The following is a 12,394-nucleotide window of genomic DNA, read 5'->3' on the forward strand; positions in this document are numbered from 1 at the left end:
GAACTGGGATTGGTCCCAGTTCTTCTGGGTTATAATCTTTCTGAACTGCCCATTACATAGGCTAGTTAAACATGTGTGCTAATGAAAAGTTGGTGACCATGCCTTGACCCCCAACAGGTCTTAGCCAGCTTAGCTCAGATCCCTTCCAGGAGGAAACTTATAGATTTCTTCCAGCTATATGATTGAATAGGCTGCTCTACCTTTCCTCCCTTATTCTGATTTATACCTTCCCACATGTCCTATGTAGTGTCTGTTTTTGGAACACCCATTTCTCCTATAGAATCTATGGAAACCAAACTACTAACATTTCTCACAGATCTATGGAGTCAACCTGACTGGTCTTTGCAGATGTCATGCCTATTTAAGGTTGGGCCTAACCCATACCAGAACAAAACAAGGTACTCATAGATGATCTAATATTTAACAAAAATGACTTTGCTTAACAACAGCCTAGAGATGATATTTAGCAAGGATACAGCACTGGTTCTGGTGGAGATAGCTCCCCCGGCCACCACATTTACCATGGTGCTTTGCCTGGTAGGAAGAGTATATTGTTCCACATAATAGAAAGAAGACTATCAGATTTAAGGGATATTGATTTCTTGTGTACTGCTTTTTTTTTTTAAATGTCTTACATGACTAGGAAGCTACTTCTATGCTTCAGGCTTTGGTCCTCTAGACCAGGGCTTCTTAAACTTTTTCCACTCAACTCCATTTTGATTTTTAGCAGTGTTTGGTGTTGTGTGACCTGAGGGCATGTGCACTGCAAAGTACTCAGAACCAAGGCTACAGTGAAGCTGTTCATAATGCACGAACATGGGCAACACGGGCAAGTGATGCCAGAAACAGCCTCAGATTCATTATGCATTTGATTTTGAATTAATTTTTGGTAGTTTTCCATTCTGAAACCTTATACCATAGCCGTATGGGGTCCCATGTGGGGTCGAGATCCACAGTTTAAGAATCACCACTCTAGACCAATTAGTTCTCAATGGGTTTGTTGTCTTTTCAGGAAAAAACTAGCCTAGCCTGTGGGGCAGATACTCTTAGTAGATGCTCCTGCCTTATTCCACCCCTTGATGGCAATGTTCTCTATAGGTCTTTTAGAGGATCTTCCTCCACTTGAATGACTGTAGGCTGTAGACTACCTTTCTGCCTGTTTTTGTCTTCCTTTGTATCTTAATTATGGAAAAAGTAAGTTTCTCCTCCATCTTCCTTATTTCTTTCCTAATGCTTTCCATCTTGGTGATTCAAGATGAGTGGCACATACAGCCCTGGAAGAAGACTTTGGAGAAAATAAAACCAGGACAGCGGAAAAGACAGCAAGTAATGCAATGGCTCCTTGAAGGAATACTATGCTGAGGTGATTTTTTTTTTTGCTTTTTTTTGGAGGGCAATTTGGGGTTAAGTGACTTGCCCAAGGACACATGGCTAGTTTTTGTGTTAAGTGTCTGAGGCCGGATTTGAACTCAAGTACTCCTGACTCCAGGGCCGGTGCTCCATTCACTGCACCACCTAGCCACCCCCATACTGAGGTAATTTAACAAAGACCCAAGTCTTCCCTAACCTATTTCAGAAGAGCCACCAAAAATAAATCTAAGAAAACCTTCCTGAAAAAAAAGCCCCTGCAAATGAAAGCAGAATGATCAACATCTGAGAGGGAGACCAGCTGCCACTGCAGGACAGGGGCCTCTGGCACCGGGAGAGGAGCCCTTTGCCCCACTCTGTCTCCTGTGAATGACCCCTGCATGTTGGTCTTCTGTCTGTCCACTCTTGGGTATCTTGTGTCTGTCCCCAGGCTCTGCCAATCTCCTCCGTCTTCTCCTGTCTGTGTCTGTATTCAGCCCCCATGTGTCTGTCTCCCTGAGGATTCTTCCTCTTGGTTCTGGCCAGGCCCTCACGTGATTGACCTGGTTTGAACTTGTTCCTCCTCTTGCCCTCACTTCTCTGTCCTAGTCCCCATGTCCTTAAACTATCTGCCAATCCCCTCCGGCCCACTCCCTGGATGCACAACCCCCTTTCTGCCTTCTTCCCTCCCTTCTTCCCCACATCTGGAGCAAATTCACATTGCAAAAATTGCTTTCGGGACAGCTAGATGGCACAGTGATTAGAGCACAGCCCCTGGGGTGAGGAGGACCTGAGTTCAAATCCAACCTCAGACACTTGACATTTGCTAGCTGTTTGACCTTGGGGAAGTCACTTAACCCCAATTTCCCTGCCTTCCCCTCTCTGAAAAAAATTGCTGGTCTGCTGCAGTATCCACTTACAGAAATAGAGAACTGCCTTTTTTTTCTTGTTCCTCACCCCATCTTAGATTGCAAGCTACTCAAGGGCAGGGATAATCTTTTGCCTCTCTCCCTTAATTCCTTAGCATAATACCTGGCACACAGCAAATGCTTAGTAAGTATTTATTCACTTGCTAACTGAATGGGGTGACCTCACTCACCTTCTCAGTAACTTTCCAATGAAAATGTTCTGATAATAATTTAATATCATTTTTGGACCTCAATAAGAGCCAGAGCCTGGACTAATCAATCAGACTGCTTTGCTTTGCTTTAAAAATGCCCTTTCCAGCATCAGTAACTTGAAAGTCCAGACAAGGTCGAAAGCGGTTATTTCTTCCCATACATGACAGGAGACCTTGAAATTCAGAATAGAAAGATTTCTTTTATCTGGGGGCACACTCCATATGGGGAAAAACACAGACATTCTGAGATCATAAATTCTAACTAACACTACTTTGTCAATTGTCTTGTCAATCTAATATTCACAACTAAGAAACGTCCTTTCTCATGGTATGGTTAAAAAAACATATGGGGACCATAAATCTGAGGGACATAGACATCTTGGAGTTGTCGTAAAGCATGTAAAAGAACTTTGTAATTCTTGTGTCAGGCAGTCAAAACTTGGGTTTTGCTCCTTGTATGTACAAGCTTACTAGTTTTGTCTAGCTTTAAGGGAACAAATGACATAAAAGCATATCACCTAGCCTGTTTGCCTCCTTTAACCACATTTTCAGGTTGACAGTTCCTGCATGATATGTTGTCTTTCCCATTAGAATGTAAGTCCCTTGAGGTCAAGGACTGTCTTTGTTCTTGTCTTTGAATCCACGACGCTTGATACATAGGAAACACTTAGTAAATAGGTATTTGACCTTCCTTTTTCTGGTTCAGATGAGGGAGGTTCACGAGATGTCCGTCCCCCAAGCTCCCTCCTGCTTCTTTTCATACTCCTTTATATCTCAGTTATGTAGGAAGTAGATTCCTCCTCCTTCTTCCTCATTTCTTCCCTAATGCCCTTTTCTCCTTTCTTAAAAGCCAAGCAACAGAGAGCAATGGCACACCCAAGTCTAGTGCTGTTTGTCTTTCCTTCCCCTATTTCAATGTCCTTTTATCATCATTTGTTATTGTTATTGTTAAATTTACTGACTTTTATTGACCACGTTTGGGGTTTTCTTAGAGATGCTGGACTGGTTTGTCATTTCCTTCTCCAGCTCATTTTACCAATGAAGAAACTGAGGCAGACAGGGTTAAGTGACTTGTCCAGGGTTACCACAGCTAGTAAGTCTCAGAGGATAGATTTGAATTTAGGAAGATGAGTCTTCCTGACTCCAATCTGGGCTGCACTGCATCACCTAGCTGCCTTATCACAATTAAGCTTCTTCTAATTGTTCAAATATATCTACCTTTCTAATTTCTCTTGGAACCTTGGTTTGCATTTAAAAATTTATTCTAGACGCAAGTCTTTTTTATCAAAAATGCTTGATTCCTCTATTCTACTGCAGACCTACTTTGGTGATATTCAGTTTCCCAGGATAAATTATTCTTGGTTGTAAGCCTTCCCCCCCCCCCTTTTTTTGGAGGGCAATTGGGGTTAAGTAACTTGCCCAAGATCACACAGCCAGTTTTTGTGTCAAGTGTCTGAGGCCAAATTTGAACTCAGGTCCTCCTGACTCCAGGTCCAGTGCTCTATTCACTGCACCACCTAGCCTTTTTCTTTTTCTTTTGGGAATATTGCATTATAAGATTTTCCCTCCTTTATGGTAATCGATGTCACATCTTGTGTAGTCCTGACTGTATCTCTTTTGTATGTGAACTCTTTCTGGATATTTGCATTATTATTTTTATTGTTATTATATTTAACTTAGTTGCCTGTTTTTCTTTGCTTTTTGGAGGGGGGAAGGCAGGGCAATTGGGTTAAGTGACTTGCCCAAGGTCACACAGATAGTAAGTGTTAAGTGTCTGAGGCCAGATTTGAACTCAGGTCCTCCTGACTCCAGGACTGATGCTTTATTCATTGTTTTGGAACATTTTTTGTTGTTTGTAATATGTTTAACTTGGAAGCTCTGGATTGTGGCTATGAAATATTTGAGTCCTTTTAGACTCCTGTATCTGGCCATCTGATCACTAAAGTCTCTTCTTCACAGTCACCCTTCACTTCAAACACAAGGAGAATTTTATTCCCTGTCCAATTCTGGTTGTGCTCAGTGTTCTGTGCCAGCCTTGACTTAGGTGGGTTGGATAGTTCAGTCTTGGGATTAAAAAAAAAAAGAGATGCAAATAGAACATTGTCATAAAAATTTTCCAGTGATTCTTTGAAAAGTACTGAGGCCAATCATATTTATTGATGATAACTTGTTTATTATATGCTTAGAGAATAGACCCACTCAATGAGTCCTGAGAAGCAGTTTCAGCAAACCAGAACAAATGCAATGGAATTTTACAAAGGGCAGAAGGGGAAGGTAAAAATTTTCACATGATAGAACAGCTAACAGAAGGGGAAGATCACATCAGAGAAAAATTATAAACAAGTCAGTAAATACTAGGGATAAAGCTGGAATTTGCAGACTAACCAATAACACTGGAACTCTACCTAGTTACTTGACATGTTCATCTTAAGTAAATAGAGGTAATAAAGCTGAGCCAGAAATTCTCCCATCACTAATCACTGAAACTAAAATATGATGTTAGTTAAATTCTGTAAGCTCTAGCTAGTTGTGTGACTTTAAGGAAGTAGCAGTCATAAAGCCAGGACAGAAAATTATTTTTTCATACCATCAACCAACTATGTGGCAAGCATTCCTAGACACTAAGAATACAAAGGCAAAAAAAAGGTAAGGAAAAGAAAAAAAAGAAATAGGCCTTTTACCTCAAGGATATTACATTGTATGGGGAAAATGACATTTATTTTTTTTTAATGTATTTTGTGTTTACTTATCTGTATATATGCTATCTCTTCCTATTAGAATGGAAGGTCTTTGAAGCTAGGGCCTTTTCCATTTTCATCTTTGAATTCTAGTCCTCAATGTTTAGTATTGCTTAATAAATTCTTGTTGAATTGAATTGCAAGTTACAGCAATTCTTAAAACATGCATTGTGGTTTGAGGTTAAGTATAGTCTGTGGTTATTGAAATGACAGAAATCCACATAGAGATCAAACCCTTATTTCTGATGACATTAGTCTCATATCTTAACCCAGTAATCTGAAGAATGAATTGTAAAGGCAGAGCCAAGATTAGAATTCAGGTATCCAGAGTCTCAATCCAGGGATCTTCATATCTTGCATAGTCAGCGTATTTATCTGAACTAAGTGCCTAGATACTTTTTTAGCTGGGCTCACTTAGGTGGAATCATGGACTGATTTGGGATAGCCTTCACTACCTCAGCAAAAGCTCTAAGATTTCAGCCTGGGTGGCTCCTGTCTAAGTGTATCTTGACAGGCAGGCAGCCTGACCCCAGGGACCTGCCACATGCTTCCTAAGATATAAGCTATTTCACACTTTGGGTTCCCAGCTGCTGCTCTTCCCCCTCCTCTATCTATCTCTGTCTTTGGCTTCATTCCTGTCTCCTCCTCTCCCTCATCCCTATTCTTCCTCCAGCTCTGTTAACCAATCCTTCAGGTCCCTTCTACTCCAGTCCTTAGTTCTGCCTCCAGCTCCATGCTTCACTAAAGTTATTTCCTCCCCCTTCTCCCCTCTCCCCCTTCTCCATCCCAAGCCTTAGTGGGAGAACCATGTTCTAGGACTGTCTGGCATCCTGGGCACACTATACCCTTTGGATTCTTATCCACATGAACCTATATTTATAGAAATTGTTATTATATTTCACCTTAGAAAACAAATAGATGACAAAAAGAAAATGTCTTGCTCCTCTGCTTTGAGGGAGGAGGGGAATGAGGTGATGTTTTCCTTTACCAAAACCATAAAATATTAGAGCTGGAAAGGACCTTCCAGATCATCTGACTCGACCTCTTCATTTCATTTATTCATTCATCCATCCATCTCTCTATCTACTCATTTATTTATTTGCTTATTTATTGATTTATTGGGAGATTTTCTTTTTTTTTTATTGTGAACTTGGCAAGCAGGACCATTTCCACATGCAAAGAACAGAAAAAGATGACTATATAAAACTACAAGTCTACAGGTCATTTTGTTTTAAAAGCTCATATTATATTTAATACAACAGTACCAATATTGTCTGTTTCCTCTTCTGAATTTCCTTTTGCTCTCTTCTATGTATTTAAAAAAATGTTTCCTAGAACCCCCCTTCTCCTCCTCCTTTTTTGTCTTTTGGAGGGGGGAAGGCAGGGTAGTTGGGGTTAAGTGACTTGCCCAAGGTCACACGGCTAGTAGGTGTTAAGTATCTGAGATCGGATTTGAACTCAGGTCCTCCTGACTCCAGGGCTGGTGCTCTATTAACTGTAACACCTAGCCACCCCACTCCTCCTCTTTTTCTTCCTCCTCCTTTCTCCTTCATTCTCTTTCTTCATTTTCTCCTTTTCTTCTATATCATTTCCCAAAACATCCTGCACTATTCTCTTTACTTCCCACTTAAAACCTCTTCCTTTGCCAAATAAGTGTAATCACATAAAACAAATTCACCCATTAGTCTTATCTAATAATGAATATCTCATTCTGTGCCTATGGTTTATCATCTCTTAGCCAAGAGATGCTTCTTCATTATTAGACTTTTAGAGTCATATTAGTAATTTATCAGTTGGTTGTGTGTTTCTTTCCAAGTTATTTTCCTTTATATTATTGTTGTTGAGACAGCCAGGTTGCTTAATAAACAGAACCTGAAGTCAGGAAGATCTGAATTCAAATCCTGTCTTAGATATTTGCTAGCAGTTTGACCTTGGGAAAGTCACTTAATCGTTGTTTGCTTCATTTTCCTCAACTGTAAAATGGGGATAATAGCCACACCTACCTCATAGGGTTATTATGAGGATTAGAGATATTTGTAAAACTCTTAGTACCTGGCACACAGTAGGCACTTAAATTCCCTTATATATTGTCCTCTGGGTTCTGTTCATTTCACTTTGCATCAGTTCATACAAGGATTTGTAGGTTTCTTTGAGTCTATCCCTTTCATTATTTATTATGGAAAGAATATTCTATTTCATTCATATATTATAATTTATTTGTTCAGCCATTCTCCAATTGATGGGTACCCACTTTGTTTCCAGTTATTTGCTGTCACATAAAATCACAAAAGGTGATTTTATAAGTGTGAGCTCTCTCCTACATGTAGTATGGTGTGGTATGTGTGTGTGTGTCTTACAGGAAGGCTGGAATAGACATATCTCTAGCTTATCTTCCCCTCACCTTTCTCCAAGGGAGTGTTTAATTCCTCCCGAGAGAGGAAGCAGGAGACTAGGGACTAGAAGATGGCTACTACCCTGTTCTCATCAGAGAAGGGGGGTGAATACTGGGCTAGAATCATATCTATCTGTTCCCTTAAATATTAATCTAGGGGATGTGATTTTTAGCTTTCAGCTAAACTTCTGATCACTATTCCTTAATGCGGGGATCCCAAACTTTATATCCAAGGTTTAACTTCCTTCCCACCAAATACCAACTCCACAGTGAATGTGCATAGCAGATAGTAGAGAAACCCATTTATCCAAGTTGATAGCAAAGCAGAAATTGGAGAAAGTATACATATGAGAATATACACTAGACAATTCAGAGTGAAGGAGCTCTCCCATTGGGAATGCGGTAAGTCAGTTTAACCAAAAGTGAAAGCATCTCAGATCCAATCCGAAGGGAAATTCCTGAAATTTCTGTAAGTTGGTGATAGGGGCACAGTGAAGATTCCAGCTCCTCTCTTGGATTCTTCCCAGAGTCTTTTTCACTTCAGCGACCTGAAGGAAAGAGTAGCATCATACACCTACTGTCTCATAGCTAGAAAACAGAAGAGCTCAAAGAGATTGAAGAGACTTAATCTGTCTTTTCTTCCTCTCTCACCAATTCTATCTTGTCTCACTCAGTGATTAGGCTTGCTCCCCACCATTGAGGAGACATTCTTATACCAGCAGGCTTTGGTGCTTGCGTTTCAGAAGTATTTTTGTAGACATTAGTTCTTTTCCTCTTTCGTTGATTTCTTTGGGAGATAAATGCCTGGTAGTGGTATCACTATGTCAAAGAGCATGTACAGCACATAGTTCCAAATTGCTTACCAAAATAGCTAGAGCGTGTCACAGTTGCATTAACAGTGCATCTGTCCTCCAACAGCCTAACACTGTCATTTTCCTTTTTTGTCATCTTTACCAATCTGATGGATTTGAAGCGGAACCTCAGGGTTGAAATTCCCTAATCACATCCTTTTACTGTTTATCTATTTATATCAATTCATTCTATTTCTTAGATACCAGATCTTTATCAGAGAAATTTTCTAGGAAGATTTTTTTTTTAAGCTGGGTAACTATTTCTGTTCTAATTCTATTTCTATTGATTTTATTTGTGCAAAACCTTTTCAATTTGAAGCAATTTAAATTATCTTTTTGATCTTTTATGATTATCTATATCTTTTGTTTGGTCAAGAACTCCATCCATAATTATAAAATGGACCCTCTTCATTGTTCCTCTAATTTGTTTATAATATGACCTTTTATAACTGTTACATATTAATTTGGAACTAATTATGATATGTGGTGTGAAATTTTGTTCCAAACTTAATTCCTATGAATCTGCTTTTAGAATTTTCCCAGAAACATTTGTATAATAATGAAGCCTGACCCCACTAGTTGGTATCCTTGGGCCTTATTGAACACTATACTACTGTGTTACACTGATTCTGAGTCTTATGTATCTATTCTGTTCCATGGATCACCTTTTCTATTTTTTATTTTATTTTTTATTTTTTTAAGCAATCGGGGTTAAGTAACTTGCTCAAGGTTACATGGCCAGTTATTTCTGGGTGTGGTGCTGAGTATCTGAGCCTGGATTTGATCCAGGTCATCCCGACACTGGAGCCAGTGCTCTTACTCGCTGAGCCACCTGGCCGCCCCTAAGCAATTGGGGTTAAGTAACTTGCTCAAGGTTACACGGCCAGGTGTTTCTGGGTGGGTGCTAAGTGTCTGAGCCCGGGATTCGATCTCCAGGTCTTCTCAACACTGGAGCCGGTGCTCTTACTCGCTGTGCTACCTGGCCGCCCCCCCTTTTCTATTTTTTAATGCTGCTACAGCTAGACCCTCTTTCTTCCTACTTTTGTTCATTATTTCCCTTGAGATTTTTGACTTTTTTATTCCTCCAGATAAATCGTTTTTTAGTTTTGTAAAATAATCCTTTGGTTGATTGGCGTGGCAATGAATCTATATATTTAGGTAGAAGTGTCATTTTTATTATATTCACATGGTCCAACTATAAGCAATTATTTTTTAAAAATTATTTTTCTTCCATTATTTCTGTAAAATGTATTTTGTACTTGTATTCATATAATTTTTGTGGGTATCCTGTAGGTAGATTCCTAGACATTTTATTCATCTTGTAGTTGTTGAGTGGAATTTCTTGTTTCTTAATTTCTTTTGCTGAGTTTTATTGGTGACATACATAAAGGCTGATGAGTTTGTGGACTTATTTTATAGGCTGTTATTTATTGAAGTTATTGTTTCAATTAACTTTTTTTACTGAGTCTCTACAGTTCTCTGAATACAAAATACAATCTGCAAAAGCTATAATTTTGTTTCTTCTTTATCTATGTTCTCTCAATTTCTTATTCTTGTCTTAATGCTTTGCCTGACACTTCTAGAATACTGTCAAATAATATTTGACAATGGATATCCTTTCTTTGCTCCTTTTCCTACTGGAAAGGTCTGTGGTGTTCCAACCCTCTCATTTTACAGATGAGTAAACCGAGTCCTAGACATATCCAAGGTCACAGCCATTGGGAGAACCGGGATTAGAATGTAGGTTTCCTGATTCCAATGCCAGCATTCTTTTCAATATACCTCATTGGCTCTCAGATTTTGTGTCTGTTTTTTCCTCCTTGGCACTACCCCAAACTCAGTCCTGAGACTTAGGTGATCGAAATGGGATGGGGCATGGGGTTTGAGGAGAGGCTAAATGTTATCTTCCTCTTTCCTTTCCACCCATTCTATTCTGAGCCCTCAATCATCTGGGAACTACAGTGAACTAGGCTGGGAAGAAGATAAAGAAAGAAAAAGGGAGTTAATAGATTAAGAAGTAATTGGAGAAAGCAAGATAGGGAACAGATAATAAAGATAAAGGAAAAGAGGTGAGAGAAGGAGACTAAAGAAATAATGAGTATTTGTTGCAGAGGGGAATAGACAGTTACCTAGAAAACCAGGGATTTCGGGTGTCTTTTTTCGTTAGCCACCTCTCTGAGCCTTAGTTTCCTAACTGAACTCCTCTAGATGGAACTGATTATTGTCTCTCTGTCCTTGAGAATCATTCCTCTTTTTTTTTTTAATCGACCTCTGCTTTGTACTCATTTTATAATTTGTATTGCAATTATATGCACAGGTCTCCTCCTTTCTACCAAATTATAAGATATTTGAGGGCAGAGAAGATGTCTGATTTTGTATTTGTGTTTCCAGAACCTAGAACAGTTCTCAGCACATACACAATTTAGTCAGTGTGTTGAAGGGAATTATTATGTATATAGCTTACATATATGTATATGTATACACATATATACACACATATAAATATATATATATATATATACATATATATCTATATATCTCATGTGAAAGTTTACAAAATGCTTTCCTTGCAGCAGTGTTTCCAGGTAGGTGGAAAGTAAGTATGATTAATCTCATTTTACAGATGATGAAACTGAAACTTGTTCATGGCAACATAGTTATTATGTCTCCAAATTGGGAGTTAAGCTCAGGTCTTTTGACTTTGGGTCTAGCCTTCTGCTCAATACATTGTGCTCTGTAATGTGACGGGGTTGGACTAAATCATTACTCAGGTTCTCAGGTGGTGCAGTGGAGAGAGAGCACTGGTCTTGGTATCAGAAAGTTGTTTTTGTTCGGTCACTTCCAACTCTTCATGACCCCATTTAGGTTTTTTTTGGCAGAAATACTGGAGTGGTTTGCCATTTCCCTCTCCAGCTTGTTTTTCAGATGAGGAAATGGAGGCAAACTGGGTTAAGTGACTTGCCCAGGGTCACACAGCAAGTAAGCATCTGAGACCAGATTGAACTCAGGAAGAGGAGTCTTCCTGACTCCAGGCATGGCACTCTATCCACTGTGCCACCTAACTGTCCTAGGGAGTCAGAAAGACCTGAGTTCAAATCTTGTCTCAGACATTTATTATCAGTGTGACCTTAGGTAAGCTGATTAATATCTCTCTCCCTCAGTTTCTTCATCTGTAAGGTGTGGATAATAATAGTACTTACCTTCCAGGGTTGTGAGGATGAAGTGCGATCATATATGTAAAGTGCTTTGTAAATTGCAATGTATTTATTATTATTATTACTCTAGGCTTAGTGCTTGTGGACCAAGTTAAGTGCTTTGTTCTCCCCAGCCATGGTTAGGATATACCAAGAGTACTTTTGAGATGTGAGAGGAGTAGAATCAGTGCAGTCTTATGCCACTTTGCCGACTTGAAAAGGGGCACGGGCTTCAGGGAGGAATTTTTGCCAGCTCTCGTCTCTCTTCTGCCTCTTCAGGGACCAGGACACAGCCCTTAATGCCATTCATGTTTGACTTTGGTCCCCTTCTGAAAGGCTCTTGTGCTGTGCTTAGGACCAATACCTCTCAGGCCCCTCCCAGCCCTAAAAATTCTATGGGTCTGTGATGAATGACTCGGAAGTAGGGTGCCTTATTGCCTGTGGTAAATATAGGTAATTTTCAGGGAAAGTCTTAATTAGAATTATTTTTCTGGGGGCAAAAATAGTTGTGGGTCAATAGGTCAGTAGGCCACAGAGCAGTGACCCTGGGTGGTGTAGACCAGCAAAAGGCCACAATATGAGGCGTAGAGAGGAAGTACTCCATCCACCCTGCTGCCCTCCCCATGCCAAAATCCCTTTCCCCTGATGCTAGCTATGACTCTGGTCTCAGGAACCTGGGAACTTGCATAAAGAGGACGTTTGACAAATATTTTTTGAATGAATGAATGTGAGGGAAGTTCAATGACTTAACT

This window comes from Petaurus breviceps, unplaced genomic scaffold (genome assembly GCF_028583685.1).
Source record: "Petaurus breviceps papuanus isolate PSGF00001 unplaced genomic scaffold, PetGlider_PUasm1.0 90925, whole genome shotgun sequence".
In the NCBI taxonomy this organism is placed as follows: domain Eukaryota; kingdom Metazoa; phylum Chordata; class Mammalia; order Diprotodontia; family Petauridae; genus Petaurus; species Petaurus breviceps.